Source organism: Tinamus guttatus, unplaced genomic scaffold, assembly GCF_059628265.1.
Source record: "Tinamus guttatus ecotype Peru unplaced genomic scaffold, ASM5962826v1 Tinamus_guttatus_pri_ptg000272l, whole genome shotgun sequence".
Lineage (NCBI taxonomy): Eukaryota > Metazoa > Chordata > Aves > Tinamiformes > Tinamidae > Tinamus > Tinamus guttatus.
Window position 1 is genome coordinate 463,330 of NW_028288806.1, and position 15,213 is coordinate 478,542.

The window sequence follows — 15,213 nt, forward strand, 5'->3', positions numbered from 1 at the left end:
TTTCCAGATACAGGTAGCTCGGCCATCAGCAAGTGCTCCTGGAGTGCTGATAAATCTCCCTCATATGAATTCTCAGTAGATAAAGGAAATTCCACTATAGGAAACTGGTCCTCAGATGCTGGCGGTTTCTCAACACCCGTCTGTTCCATAGACTCTGGCAATTCTGCTACAGGCGACAGTGCTTCAACCACAGATACGTCACCCGGCAGTGCTGGCTGTTCAACTATGGGCGACTGCTGCTCGGAAGGCACCGCAGCCGGTGTTGTGCTGGGCCCCTCCGCTCCCGTTCCCGAGTTACCACCGGGCGCTTGCTGAAAGAGTTAACAGATAAAGGACACGGATGACTGAAGCACGCAGCCCCGCACGCCAGACCCCTCGCGCCCCAGCCCGTGCACAGCCCGCGGCGGAGCAGGGTCAGTCTCAAGCCCGCGGACACCCGCGGACACCCGCCCGCCGCGCTCACCGGCGCCCGCCCCTCCATGGCGGGAGCGGCGCGCGCCGCCGCCGCCCTCTTGTGCCGCGCGCGGGGCGGGGGAGGCGCGAGGACGCCGGCGCCGTTGCCGCGGCAACCGCCCCCCTTTGTGGCGGGGTCACGTGAGCCGCGGGGCGGCGCCATCTTGGGCCGTGGCGGGCAGCGGGGGAGGAGGCTCCCCTGAGCTGGGCTGAGCTGCCTCGATAACCGCCTTCCGGGACAGTGTGGGTCCCCCTCGGTTATGCGATTGAGGCGCGAGTGGCTGAAAACCCGCGGGGAGCGGGAGGAAGGTGTAGGGCTTCCCAACTGGGCTGCCAGGGGGATTTCAGAATCTTAACTCAAAGCCCCTCAGTGATTATTGCAGCCCCAAGTGATAGAAGGGATCACTGTGGGCCCCCTGGCGTGCATTAGTCCTTGATGTGTGGTCCCTGTAAGAGATGGAGACCAACAGAGCAGGCTCAAGTTTATAAAATAGGAGTATTCGCTGGTTGGGTGCCATGACAAGTTCATGGATAGCCTCTGAAGGAGGTGAAAGCTGCTGACTTGGGCTGCTTAAAGCCAACACCATGTTTGTTCTGAAGATACAAGTGCAAGAGTGAAGCTCTATTTCCACCCCTTGCAGTTGTGACGAAATTTCACTCGATAAGGCATATCTGCTAGTATGTATGGAAACCAAGCTACCCTCAGAGTTGAGGTGTGAATTAGGTGGTCTTCTCCCTGCCCTGCAGCGGGGTGTTTCTGAACAGCCATAACACAGAGCTGGATTACTGAGTGTCCAAAGCAGAAGTGTAACCCGTTACATCCCAGTGCTACCTTCCTTCCCGGGGGCGGTTTGCTCTGTAAGAGCAGTTGCTGCCCTAGCCGGGTTGGTGCCTGCTCTCTGTCATGCACGTATGGCCAGTTGTGTGCTGAGCATCGCAGTGCCGTTTTCTCTGCAGAGCTTCTCTCCCGTGTGTTTCTCCCCTCCATCCTTGGCTGAGCGGTGCCGAGCAGTTCTCAGTTGCCTGCTGGCTTCAGCTGGAGCCCTGCTGGGTAAAGTTTGAACCCCATGGCTTCCTTTCTGCTGTGCCTTAGGGATATGCAGCAGATCTATCCCTTTTCAGTCACCCTACCTACTGCAGGGATCTGGCTGCTGGGGCTGGAAAGCTAGGATTTTATACAAGGAATTAAGATGAATGACTCCATTAAATAAACATCAATGCTCTGTTTATCCTTTCAAAAGAACAGAATACAATTCTGAGTAAAATAATGCCTTAAATACAATGCTTGCACAACATAAATCACTTTTTTTTTTTCCTATCCAGACACAGAGAAAGCAAAACCATATTATTATATCATTATTTATATGGTACCATATGCTAAGACTGAAACTTAAAGACTTTGGAATAAATAAGAAAACGCCAGCTGCAGATCAGCAATATGCTCCTTTATTGAGAGTCACTCCATAACTGTGGCTATCATTCCTGCTGTTAAGTTAAAACTTAAATAAATTGTCAGAGAAATAAGATGGCCATTAGAGATTCAGTGTCTGTCTCCTGGGGACACTTCTTTTACCAGCTGTAACAAAGATCTGCTGCTAGTTTTGTCCTATCTGTGCAGTAACTCATTGCATTTGTCCCTGCAGTATCACACAGTTGTTCAGTAGAGATGGTTGAGCTGTTAGCTATAAATAATGTTGGTTAACAATGCGGCGCCTTCTGGGTTAATAAATTATGCTCAAACCACTCCTGTGCCTCTTTGATTGGTTTCTTGCAACTATGCACTGAAGAGTTGGAACAAATCACTTTTCACAGTCTGCTCACTTTGATACTTCTTATTTTATTGGGTTGTAAATATGTTTTAAAAAGTCCAGTCCTGAAAATACAAGTCCTACATGCTTGCCACCCTATCCAATATTTGGAAATCGCAGTGGAATGTACAAGATGAAACCCCCAGGAAATGGCGAGGGCTGGAGAGCAAAGAGCTGTGGACTGGTGTTCAGGAAAAACAGGCTGTGGGCAGGGATGGAGCAGGGGCTGGGGCCCTCGGAGAGACACCTTTGCTCTGCCACGGGCTGAGCTGTTCCTCTGGGCAAGAGGCGCAGTTGCTGCACACCTTGGCTCCTTGTATGATGAGGCTTGCCTGCCTCCTGCGCACAGGGATGCAGAGACGGAAAATGCCTTGCAAGCTGGAGAGCGGTATGGAGAAAACCAGCTCTGGCACACAGGAGGGAGAGGGAGGAGAATCAAGGGGAAGAAACTGGCTGGGCCTGCTGGAATGAGGAAGTCATTCTTAGTCTTCAAGATGCCGAGACTGCGTCCAGTCTGTGTAACACCAAGCGTTTGTGATGTGGGCTCAGTTCTGCCAGCCGGTCACACAGAAGTTGTCCTAAAGTGCCCATTTTCATACAGTGCCTTTGAGTGTTCATGTGCCTCAGCGTAGTGTCGAATCCAGCGCTTTCAGCGGGAGGGCAACCTGCTAGGGTCCTCCCTGCGCATCCCAGCAGAGAGCAGCAGAGCCTCGTAGCTGTGTGCAGAAACTCCGAGTGTGTCCTCCAGCGCTGCCGTGCTTCCCTTGGCAAAACACAGCAGCAGACCTGCACTGAGCTTGCAGCTTCACGTCAGGCCTGCCCAAAGCATTGCTGTGAACAGAGAGCACGTGCTTGTAATCCAGAAAAGTTGGCGCTTTCCTGAAAATCCAGGTGTTTTCAGGGAATGGTGGGATCTTTCGTGACATGTAGCTGTACAGATTGGTTTTCTGTGCCTAGTGCCAAAAGACGGGACCTCAAATGCAACTTCTGAAAGTGGTCAAGCACCTGTAGTGCTTTAAACAAACCTGTTTCCCAGATGACTGGAATGAACTTGGTAGCCCGTTTTTGATCACCTTTAATCCTATCTTCACTGGTGCAGGAAAGCAGCATGTTTTTAAGGTTCTAAAATACTTGCTTTGGGAACCTATTTAAATTACTTCAGGTTTGGCCTTTTCTATTAAAAAGAAGTTTCAGCTCTCTTTTCCTTGTTCCTGCCTCACTTTATATTGTTATCACGAATGTTATTGGTGCTCGAAATGAATGAAAAATATGAGACAATTAGCTGCTTTGCGAAGGTGTCGAAACTCATTAATCTGTGTGTAATTTAGAGGGCATTCTCCAGACAAATGTGACCTCATCCCCCAAGCTGGGAAATTCACTTCCAATTCCCTGGAGATTTTAGAGAAAGAAGCCAAGTTTGAGGTTATTCTTATTGGTGATATTAGCTGGAGTAGTTCTGCCATCCCATAGTTGTCCCATCCTTATTACTGGAGCCTAAGGCTATGACAGTTTTGTCACTGGGAGCTTGCCCTAGACCTCTGTAGCAGACCACAAGTGCTTGTGAAGAAGAAGGCTTTAGTTTTCTCACCGTTGCTGCACTGTGGTTCGCTCTCCCGGCGCAGAAGAGAGAGGATGCTCTGCATGCCAACCTAGTTTAAAATGTGATGGGCACTACAGCAGCCACTCCGCTGGTTTCTGCAGCCTCCCGCCTCTCACCCCAGGTGGAATCTGTCCTGCTTTGTGGATGCAAATGATGCTCTGTCTCTGAGTGGTAGCTGTATGTGGGAAAGGTGCAATTAGCTGCTGCAAGGAGCTGGGCCCCTCTGCCTTGCCTTGTTTAACAGACGCTTTAATTAAAGACCCCCTGATGCTAGAAAGCTACATTAATTATTCATCTGAAAACATTTACATAGAGTCCCCCGTTTCTCTTCTTCAATAAATTATCAACTTCACGTCTCCATAATTCATCGAAATGACTAAAAATACATTGTCTCAGCCTCCATCACCTCCCTCCTCACTCTGGCTTTGTCTGTTCCAACTGTGATGGGTTCAGTGTCCTAATGTGAAGCTCTCTGCTGCTCTCAAGTAAGCTGGGGGATGGAGAAAAAGGGAGAGATGGGGGAAGGAAGATTTTTCTCTGCATAGGAGTGGTGCACATAGCTTTAATTCGTCTCTTTCCCACACATCTGGTATTATATTGAGGTTTGAAGAAGCTCATCAGCTCTTTCTGATGAGGAAGACTGCACTGTGGGGATGAGAAAAGGTGTTTCCAGTGGCAAAAATATTTCCAGGCATTTCCAGGCCCAGATGCGGTATCTTGTTCAACCCAGAGCTCAGTAGTTCATCTAGCCAGATCACCTCCATGCTTCACTTCCAGAGCAAGCTGGTGGTTCCCTGTCTACCTGGCACAAGGATAGTACTTTAATTATAAGGTGTTCCAATATAGCTGTTGTAAAGAGGAAAAAAGCAGGCACACTTAGGCTGAGGGAGAAAATCTGCTGCAATTCACAGTAAAAATGACACTGCAGCCAAAACCGAGGGAAGAAATTTCCACAAATAGTTTTGTTCAACACATTTCGCTTTGTGATAAAGTGAACTGTCACATGGGAGAGGGGAGAAACAGTCCTCTGAGGGCTTGTTTACATGAGGAGGAAAGACAAATTAGTGTGAGGTGTGAGTTAATGCGCAGAAGTTGAAGCGCATTAAACCCAGTGTGGGTGCTCTAACACAGAGGGAAAAGGGCCTCAGTTCACTATGGTGACAATTAAACAAAAGCAAAGCAAGGTCACTTTATCCCTGAATAATATGTCTACAGAAGGCTAACCGTGCTTTAATTAATGTGCACTTGTTTCCCATACTTTAACTTTCACGAATGCTTTTATCTGCAGGGCTTGAACAAGCATGTGTTCCCCCTACCTCTAAATAACTAGTGTTTCCCATAGGAACAGGAATGGTCTGGTGCATGTATAAACCAGACCTGGTGTGTTTTCCTGGGAGCAGAGGAAGTTGGGATCTAGGAAGGGCTAATCTTCTGAGACGGTGAGGGAAAAGTGGCCGTATAGATAGTGGCCAGTTTCTCAGGACATGATGAAGGAGAATACCGGAGAATGAGACCAAGAAAAGAAAACAATGTCTTCAGAGGAGTTTGCTCATTGTTTTTTAAAGATGGGAACTGTTTTTCAGAAGGAAATAAAAACATTTCTGTGTTTAGATCTGAGCATGTAGAGGACTGGAGTCTTAAGACTGTAAAGGGGGCTTAATGGCTAACAAAGAGTGTGATAGTCTAAGCATTTCTTTATTGACTTCTGTCTTTGTGTGTCTGCTTTTGCCCTTGTTGCTGTTTTAGATGGGTTGTCTTGGCCCAGCAATGATTAGCCTAGTGACAATATACTTTTTGAGCCAGAATCTCTTCTTACACAAATCTTGAGGGCCTTGGGGAGAGAGGGTAAAGCAGAATTTGCCAGTAGTGTTAATGCACTATTCAATGCAATTGCGGGATTTCTTAAGCAATTAAAATTCTGGACTAGGGAGGGAGACTAGATTTTGTTCCAGGAATAATAACAAATACAGTCTCCTGTGTTTGGTGACCCCATATACTGCGTTCTGAGATCTGTGAAAGTGGACAGAGGAAGCTAGAAAGTCTTTCTGGGTCCAAATCCTGGAAAACAACCCACTGAGGGCTTTTAAATATGAAGATGCCAGCTCTGATTTAAGCTGTATCTCACAAAGTGCTGGAGGCTGTAATTGCATAGGAGGAAAGAACAGCCATTCTGCTGTTCACCAGAAAACATTCCTGAAAAGTGTGATAGTTAGCAATTTAAGAAAGAACAAAACAGTTCCTCCCTTATAGTAAGTGTAATGAGCAGGGGTCTTGGGGAGGGAAGGTTTGTGTGGATGTATGAAGTATACATTTAAATACACAGGGACACTGTCTATGGCATGGAGGATGGACAGGAACAAGGTCAGCAGCTAGAGTTGATGCTGATGAGCAAGAAGAGAGGCTTTTCAGAGGCTGATTTTTGGAAGTGGGTCACTGAACTGCAAGATCTCAACTGTTTCAAGGCATGGGGTAGCATACGCCAGTTTGTTAAGCTTAGCCCAACTCTTAATGCAGGAATAGGTCTTAGCTTGCTGTGCTGTTAGCTTTAGCAGTAACCTCATCCTGCTGATCATTTACCCAGGGACTGTGGGTGTTATTTTATAGGGTCTTATGGAAAAGAACACCAGTGAAGGTCATCTTGCTACCCGGGAAATCTGTAGAATATGCTAGGTAGCACTGAACTCAAAGCTTGCTAGCATGCAAATGGTGTAAATGCTAAAATTACTAAGATATAAATACCATCTATTACTTACCAATTAAATTATATTTCAGCTTATGTTATTAAGGGATCTGAATTGCTGTGCTCCTGGAAGCAAGTCAAGCACATCTTTACAGGCATTAGGAAAAAGCTCCTATCCTTCTTTTCCATCTAAGCAAATGGCCACTGTGAAGCTTTTTAGCATTTTATACAGTCTTTGGAGACCCTTTAAAAATGTCAGGACTGCAGGTTCCTTCCAGATGTACGTAAGTGTGAGCTGTTAGATATCCCACTCCACTGGGGACCAGTGTTTACTATTAAGTTTATACTGGCCTTTACACTGTTCAAAGTAATAATCTGTCTCTTTTTTTTTTTTTTTTTTTTTTCTCCCGGGGAATATGACAAGAAGTAATTGACTTAAACAGAAGGAAGATCTACTTGGACATTAAGAAGCTTTTAGTAATGGTAGAGTTACAAAGCATGGGGGTAAATGGCTTGGGGCCTTCTACCTCTAGAAGAGCCTTGAATGAACACTCTGAAATGCTGATCTTGTCTTTTCACAACAGGAAATAATGCATAGATAGAGCTTCATTTTAATTTCTATGATTTTATGTATACTCAAAGTGTTTGTTTGTTTGTTTTTGCCAAAATTGGCAATGGCAGCATTTGCATTGCTCTTACTTTGTCATCGAAATTGCCACCCTATCAGTGCCCCAAAGGAAGAACAAGCTAAAATAACAGAATGCCAATGAGAGTGCCCTTTCTTTCCAAGCTGGCAGAAGCAAGCTATTTTGGAAGGTGATGTTCATCTCCCATAACCTATGCTCCAGCTTCCTTGGTTGAGTCAACTTGTCTTCCTGTCTTCAATCTAGAAGAGTGTTACTGCTATAATTAGAGACATTAAAGCAATCAAAATGAGCATACGAACATAATTAAGGCACTATTGGTTTATGTCTCCTGTAGGCATTCTTTTAGAATAAATGACTTTTTGGGTTAATTTAAGCTTCTTCCAAAACATTAGTAAAACAAAGGTGCAAAGGAATTTCTATTCATATATAGTGGTAGTAAAATCACACTTACAATCTCAGCCTAGCTCAGACTAGTAAAATTTCTCCATGTAGACAACATCTAAAGGGTTAACACTCAATAAGGACCATGTAACTTTAATAGAGCAACTTGGATCTGGAGAAAAAGAGTCGGATAAGAGCAAGAAAGTCTTCCCTGGCTCTAGGTCAAGCCCTTCATAAAAGAAGAATTGGCTCTTCTTCATTCTGCCCAGTATAGGACATGATGTTCTGCAAGTCCCATCCCTCCCTGTGACAAATATTGAATGAGGACAGAAGAGTGTTTTTCCTGCCTGGGGGTGGAAAGAGGGGAGAGGTTGACTAGGAAGTTCTAGTAAGCAGAGGAGCTCTGACCCTCCTGCCTTCAGTGTGACCAGGGCCGTGTTACAGTGTAGAAGATGTCAAGCTCCACTTGTCAAACCTGCTGGTTAAATCTCAGCGAAGCAAACGTTTCACCTGCAGCTTGCTTGGTGCATTTGCAGGTTTGTTGCTTGAAGCTTTTCTCATCTCCATCCCATTTTCCATAAAGATCCAGAGCCTCCTAACAGTCATACAGCTATAAGTCTTTTGTCACAGCGCTGAACTAGGAAGGGAATGGCTCTGGATTAACACCTCTGTTGTCATGAACATTGGTCCCAGGATGTGGCCTCCACTACGAACGGCGTTATTCCCCCAGCCCTGCCCCTCCACCACCACTCTCAGAATCACGGGGCTTACGTCTAGGTGGGTGCAAAGGGCTTCTCTGGGGTGTTCAGCTCCAACTCACTGAGGCTTTCTCCTTCTGACTCCCAAGAGGCCTTCTCTTGAGAGGTTTGTAGCTGTGATGGTCAGCTAGGCCCAAGGGCAGATGCTCAGGCTCATATATGTGGGTGGAGGCACAGGTGCCATGCATGGGGTGGGAGGGGGTAGGTATATACACAGCCTGAATGTGTGCGTGTCTCCTGACCTGTCTGTGTTCACCTCCAAGACTGACTAACTGTAGAAATGGCAGATGAACTTTATTTTAGGTTGCTATTAAGCTCCATACCAGTGGCACTAGTGGGAGGTCAGGGCATCTGCTGAGTATTCCTAGTGGTCTGGGGAAGACCCTGAAATCTGACCATCTCTGTGTAGATGTGACGCTATGGTATGTTCTAGTCCTTGGAGATGTCTTCATCAGGGACAATCCCTGCCTGTTTTGTTCTACTGAGGGTCTCCAATCTATCCCTTGATGTGGTCCCACAGGAAAAAACAAACTCGATTGGCATAAGGCAGAAGCGTGCAGAGCTAACCACAGGTCAGGGAATTGGATGCACATGGCTGCTCCCTCCAAGGACCTGGCTTTCCAGTAGGCCTAGCAAAAGCTCCTGAAAGCTCAGACTCATGTGCCGAGGAACCAGAAGAGCAACTGCTCCAAGGCTGCTCTCTCCCACTGCTGAGGCCTTGACTTTACTGCTTCTAGCTCTGTCTAGTATCTAGCACTGCCTGGCTTAGGCCTGCTGCAGTTCCTTGCCAGGAAGGGGAGCATGGGGAGGGAGGGAAGAAGGGAATCCTTAATATCAGGGATCTCCCCACAGCACCTTTGCAGGGGGGTGTGAATATCACTCCTTTACCTTCCTTTTTTTCTGTATATTTTTCCCCTGTCCCCACTGAATGTCACCACAGCTGATGTGCCATCTGTACAGAATAGAAAACTGTCTCTCTCCCTCCCTGTGCACCCTCTGCAAAGTCAAAGGCTGTGACAGACGTGAAAAGGGACAAGGAAAACGTCACAGGCAGCGCTAAGAAAATCCATCCAGACCCCTGCTCCATACGGAGGAACACAGTTCCAGCTGTTCAGCCTTCAGAGTATGCAGAGTTTGAAGCTCCAGATGCTGTGGACTGACACGAGGCAAGTGCAGTTTTCTCAGAGCCCTTGAACAAGAAGGAATGGGTAGAATACACTGGTACGAAGAATCCTATTGCTCCTCATGATTATGCTGTTAACAGCCAAGCAGGGAGGAGTTTAATGAGCAAAGGTAGATGAGAAAAGGAAAACAGCTGAGACAAATGATCTTTAAATGTGATGGTCCATTAAACAAAAGCTCTCTTCTATGTTTCTTTCTTTGGCAGAAACAAAAGGGACCGTGGCCATAAGTAAGAGGCAACCCACTGACAATAGGAAGGATTTATGGAAAGCAACACACTCAATTTAGCAACTCCAACACCAAAGAGCAGAGTTATTTTGCATCAAGTAACTGAAGCGTAGGGTTTTGCAATGTTTTTGCATGAGGCAGACAGCTCTTCACAGCCCAAATCCTAGGAGCTTCTTGCTGTTTGAATATGAAGGACTGAGTGCTGTTTCTCCTGCACATCTGAACCCCTGCTGTCTCCAGTAGATGTTTTGGAATGCAGAAGTAAGAGTGGAGCAGACTGTAGGTCTCATACTAATGCATTCATGATCTTGTCTGGCCTGATTTCCTGATGATTGCTCTTTGGACTTTGATCCGGGTTGAAACTTTTACTTCTTACTGAATTGCAGGCCTGGAACAGACCATGAGAAATTAGCCCAACCAATTCCCCTTCACAAGGCAGAAGCAACTTCACCTGTGTCCCTCCTGCCAGCTGTCTTACCTATTTTAAAAGCATCTGAGTGATAGAAGCTCACACCGAAAACTGACCAGCCTTAGCAGCACTGCACAACCATTCCTGCATTTTTATTGTCATTATCCAGCCTGTCATCATCCTGTCCTACCCAGGCAGGATATGGAGAACAGATTATTTCCTTAATACTGATTTTTTAATAGGTTACCTTTCAGCTTTCCAACAACATGCAGGAAAAATCTCCATAACTTTCCTCTGTCTTATGAGGCAAATGACCACTCTGCATTTGTATAAATCATGTAATTGCAGGTGTGCTCTTCTACCTGGGGAAAAAAAAAGTCATCTCTTATATTTAAGATTGTATTCTATTATTTATGAGAATTGTAAAGGCAAAAGACAGTTTTCACACACAAAATATCTAGTCCTCCAGGCGCTTGCCCTGCTAAGCTCTTTAGATGAGAAGCTGGTCCTGCAGTTTTGCAAGAGTGGACAAAAGGCCCTGAAATTATTTGCCAATTCAGAATTTTTCAGGAATCAGTAAGACAGAATAGATGATTACATTGAATGTTAGGACATCTGAAGTTTGGATGACAAGGGAATAATATGTTGACTATGCTTTTCTAGTTGAATATCACTTTTCTTCCTGGGGAACGAGCCCAGTCAGAAGTTACATTGCCCAGGACTGGAGGCTTTAGCTACTTGGTTGCTGTAGAAAGCATGCTGCTATCTCTCTCCATGAAAAAAATCTTAGCAACAGTCTCGGAAATAGCCTTCTGTTCTTTGGCCTTCTGAAAGGTCGGGTACAAAGGAACTAATACAAATTCTAGGATTCCCACAGAAAAGATGGTGCGGGATTGCTGTGATACAGGCTGCTGTGTTCTGCGCATGACCCTGCCGATGTCGTAAATGAGAATAAAGCAAGTGTTTTTTTTTATTTTATTTTTATTTCCCCCACTGCTGCAGCAGAAGGTCCTCTATCTCTCAAACATCATTTGATCCAAGAGTGATCAAACTGACTTAAACCCAGCTTTCATCAAGACCCTCTCTGTTCCAAATGAGGATCTTGCACCGGTAGAACTGCCTATTCACAAAACTCATGGGAAGACAGCCAGTAAAATTCAGCATCCATATGGAATGTGCTTACTGGGTAAGAGATGGCAGCTGTATGTGTGGACAGGAGAAAGGCTGCTGAGAATTCATCTACAGCAGAATATTTACGTGCTGTCTTCTGTACCATTGTGTCTAATGATCAGTGGATGCCAAAATGTTGCAGTTGAGCAATATCGCGTTCCATGCATACAAATCAATTGTCTGATTGATTGCCCTCAGACTGATTTTTGTTCTAAATTGCTGAAGTCCCATTACTTGGATGACATGGGTCAGAGAAATTAAAATCTCACTGATTATGTTGTTATAGAGCAACCTGAATCTGCAAAACAATGACCTGCATATTTGGTACCAGGGCATGCTGTGCCCTGGTATAATTGGCATGTGCCCGGTATAATTGACACTTTGAAGACATCTGCCTAATTCTAATCAGAGCAACCTACAAGGACACAGTGGTAAGGCAAGGACTGCTGGACATTCAGAAACTGGAAAGCATATCCCCTTTGCTGCTTGGGGTAAGAGGTTTTCTAAAACTCTTAGCTGACAGCAGGCTCTAGCTCTAAACTCAAGCACTTAAATTTGGGTGTCTGGCATGTTATGATGTTGTAGACCTAGACAATGGATGGAGTTTGGAGAGCTGATTCCTGGGTTGCAATGTCTTTTGAATGTTGTATTCACAAGATATTGAGTCCTGGAAGCCTAGTATATGTAAATACATGTTCTGCAAGCCTTTCACCCACCTGCCCTCTCATAAAATGACTTCACCCACTTTTTCTTCCATGCATTTCCTAGAGCTTTCTCAGTTCATTCCAGAGGGCCCACTCTGGCTTCCCATCTACTATATTCTCCTCATGTATCTATTCAAAGTGGTGACCAGTGTAACTGCTCGAAAACACCTCTCCATGGATGGACCTGGAAAGCTTCTGATGGCAAACAGCAATTTGTTGCTCATTGATGTTACATGGGCATGTAAACCCATGGAGAATGACCAGAAAAAAATGGGAGCTGGCTGTCTTTATAAATTTCCTCAAGTGCTTGGTAGGAAATGAAACATGCTCTTGCCAGTGACCTCTGAGACTGCAGTATAAAAATAACCTAACACATTTAAAAAGGAACAAGATGGGAAGGATGCATTTTGTGTCAATTCAGTCAAAAAGTCTTCCAAATTAGTTGCCTGAAGTGTTTGGGAAAGCTGGCAGAATATAATAGCACAGAGACTATTTTCTTGCTTCTCAGCAAAGACAGCATTAATCGTCTAGGCTTAATATAGCCTTCCACATGCCAACTGGGTGCAAAATTATGGCTAGTATTAGAAAACCACTTGCTGTGTGGACAGGCTTAAAGTGCAATAAGCTGTGGGATGTAGATGCAGATGAAGTATGCTTGAGGACAGACAGTGACCTTGAGACTTGTATGGCACATCTCTGGAGACACTGTGCCTCTCTGTTATGGACCCTGGCAGAGATGGAGCTCTTCATCAGTGGTGGGGCAAGAGAGGACTTGGTTATGGAGTCAGTCTTGGAATTCTGCAATTGAAGTATAGCTGGAGATGTCTGAGCGCAAGAGATTCACTGGAACTGACTGCTTTTATCATTATATCTATATGTATGATACATAGCTCATGCCAGGAAGGAAATATACAGCTCCAGGTGTTTGTAACATCACACATGGAAAAAAAAAAAAAAAAAATTGATGTGTAAGAATCCCCCATCCTCTTGTATGCCCAGCCGGTCTTGATTGGTGCCCCTTCCGCTAAATAGTTGCATTATTTTGATAGAAAGGGAGCACAAATATGGTTGGGAATCTTGTCAGATACCCAGTGCCTTAGTGCTTGGAATATGCAGCATATTACAAATAAGGTCAGACCCTTTGACACATGTACTGTAGCATCCGTACAACACAGCTTGAAGACTGTTCCAGGATTACTGCCTAGTAGAGTGGGCTCAGTCATTTTGTGCTTATGTAACACCCTTTTTCTGTACATGATCTGCCCCAATCCTGCTTTTCCCTCAATAGATTTTCTCAAAAGTCATTAATAAACAATTTCGACAGATAAGTTACAGGCTTTGCAGTGGCTTCTTTGCCATTATTTCTGTAGTTGGCCTCGTTGGTTATGCAGTGATCTCTCTCTGTAATCTCAGAGGCGAAGATTAATTTCAAGAGCAAGATAATAAATAAACTGTTCGTGAAGTCTTTTGGACAAATGTAAATCTTTGCTAAAATTAGAATACATTCAGCCCAGCATTTCCGTGGCTATCAAGAGATTCGCATACAATGACATCATGCAGAGCAAATCAGGCAGAAGGCTGAGAGTCATGAATCAAGGTTTTTGATAGGCAACCAACACTAGTATTTAGGTAATTATCTCTGTACAGGATGTTCTGACATATCTGTCCTACATATATTGCTGGTTATTGAGACAGCTTCTTCTTATTAGAGAAGCAAACCTTTAGTGCCTTAAGTCCATAGGGCAATTGCATGAAGTGAATTACAGAGCCACACACTGTCTTGGTGCAGATGTTGGGGCGCAGCTTGTACGAATCAGCGCGGCACTGTAAGTACAGAGCAGGGTGCCTACAGTTTCTTGTCGGACTTCTGGAAGGATGAAAGGTTTGACAACAGCACTGGTATTGAGAGAAGCAAATGGAAAAGGGGAGGCAAGATTATCCCCATCATTTCTAATAGTCATCTCCTTCTATCAGTGACCAAATACCGTGAGCTCCTTGAGTGCCTGGTCTTCTGTTTCAGCCTGTATTTCTGCAGGTGCTGCTGCAGCGCTTGCCACTGAGGCCTGTCTGAGCTCCTGGGAGCAAGGCCCCAAGTCATTTTTCTTGACCTGGGACATGCCTGAATATTGTGCTGCCACTTGGCTACTTTTTGCTAACTGGCTGTTGCAGCTATGAGGAGGCATGTGCTCTTTCTTTTAGGAGTCCCTCTCCTGACCATGCTCAGGAAGGAGATAGGGAACTTGAGGAAGAGCAACTGATACATATTGAATGTTCTTGTTGTCACTAGTTGTGTTGGTTGTAGTGGCTGGGCTGTATCATGTCTGGGATCTGATTTCCTTCCCAGACTGAGATTAAGGACTGCAGTGGTGCTCCTCAGCTCTGGGTTGCCCTTTGGACCATGCAAGACAAGTGGATCCTGTCTCCAAAGAAGAGATGCACATCAATCTCTGCTCCTCTCATTAGGTCTCTTTGTCAAATTCTGTCTTGTTCAGACTTGGGGAGAAGTTTAATTGCCTGCCAGAACTCTAGTCCAGGCCTTGCAAAAACTGAGTTTATCTGTTTGCTGAAATAGTAATGTACAAGACTCTTGCTGTCATGTTGAGTACCATAGCCTTGCTTATCCGAACGCTGCCAGCTCGAGGCTGCTCATGGTGCTCTTTCTGTTGGAAGCTGCCTACCATTTCCACCTCCTTCTCCCGTTGCCCTTCCCCAGGCCAGGAAGGGCTGCATGGCTTTTAGGTGGGGGCAGATCATGGCAGATGCATGTTGTCCTTTGAGATTCACCCACTGTTTGGCTTAATTAATTCGGATGTGCTGCTGTTGCTATTATGGAAGAAACGTCAGGAGAAATTAGACCAGCTGGTAGCATGAAAGTGAGGGAAGCCAGCACTATGCGGTGCCTCAGTTTCCTAGAGAAGTTTGACTTGCTCTCCCAGCAGAGCTGGTGGGAGGCTGCCCGGCTGTGCATGGAAAAGGCTGACCCTTGTCTGCTGGAGTTGGCACAGCCTCCTCATACTGAGAAATGGGAGGGAACAGAGGGGAGCCATTCCCCAAACAAACCCAGCGGGGGATCCAGCCAGCAGCAACTGGCAGGGCTGGCTTTCGTGAGAGCCAGGGCAATTCGGGGATTCAGCTTGGCTCAAAGTGCCAGTTCACTGAAGCCTGGGGCTGCAGGGAGCTCTGGGGCCTCAGC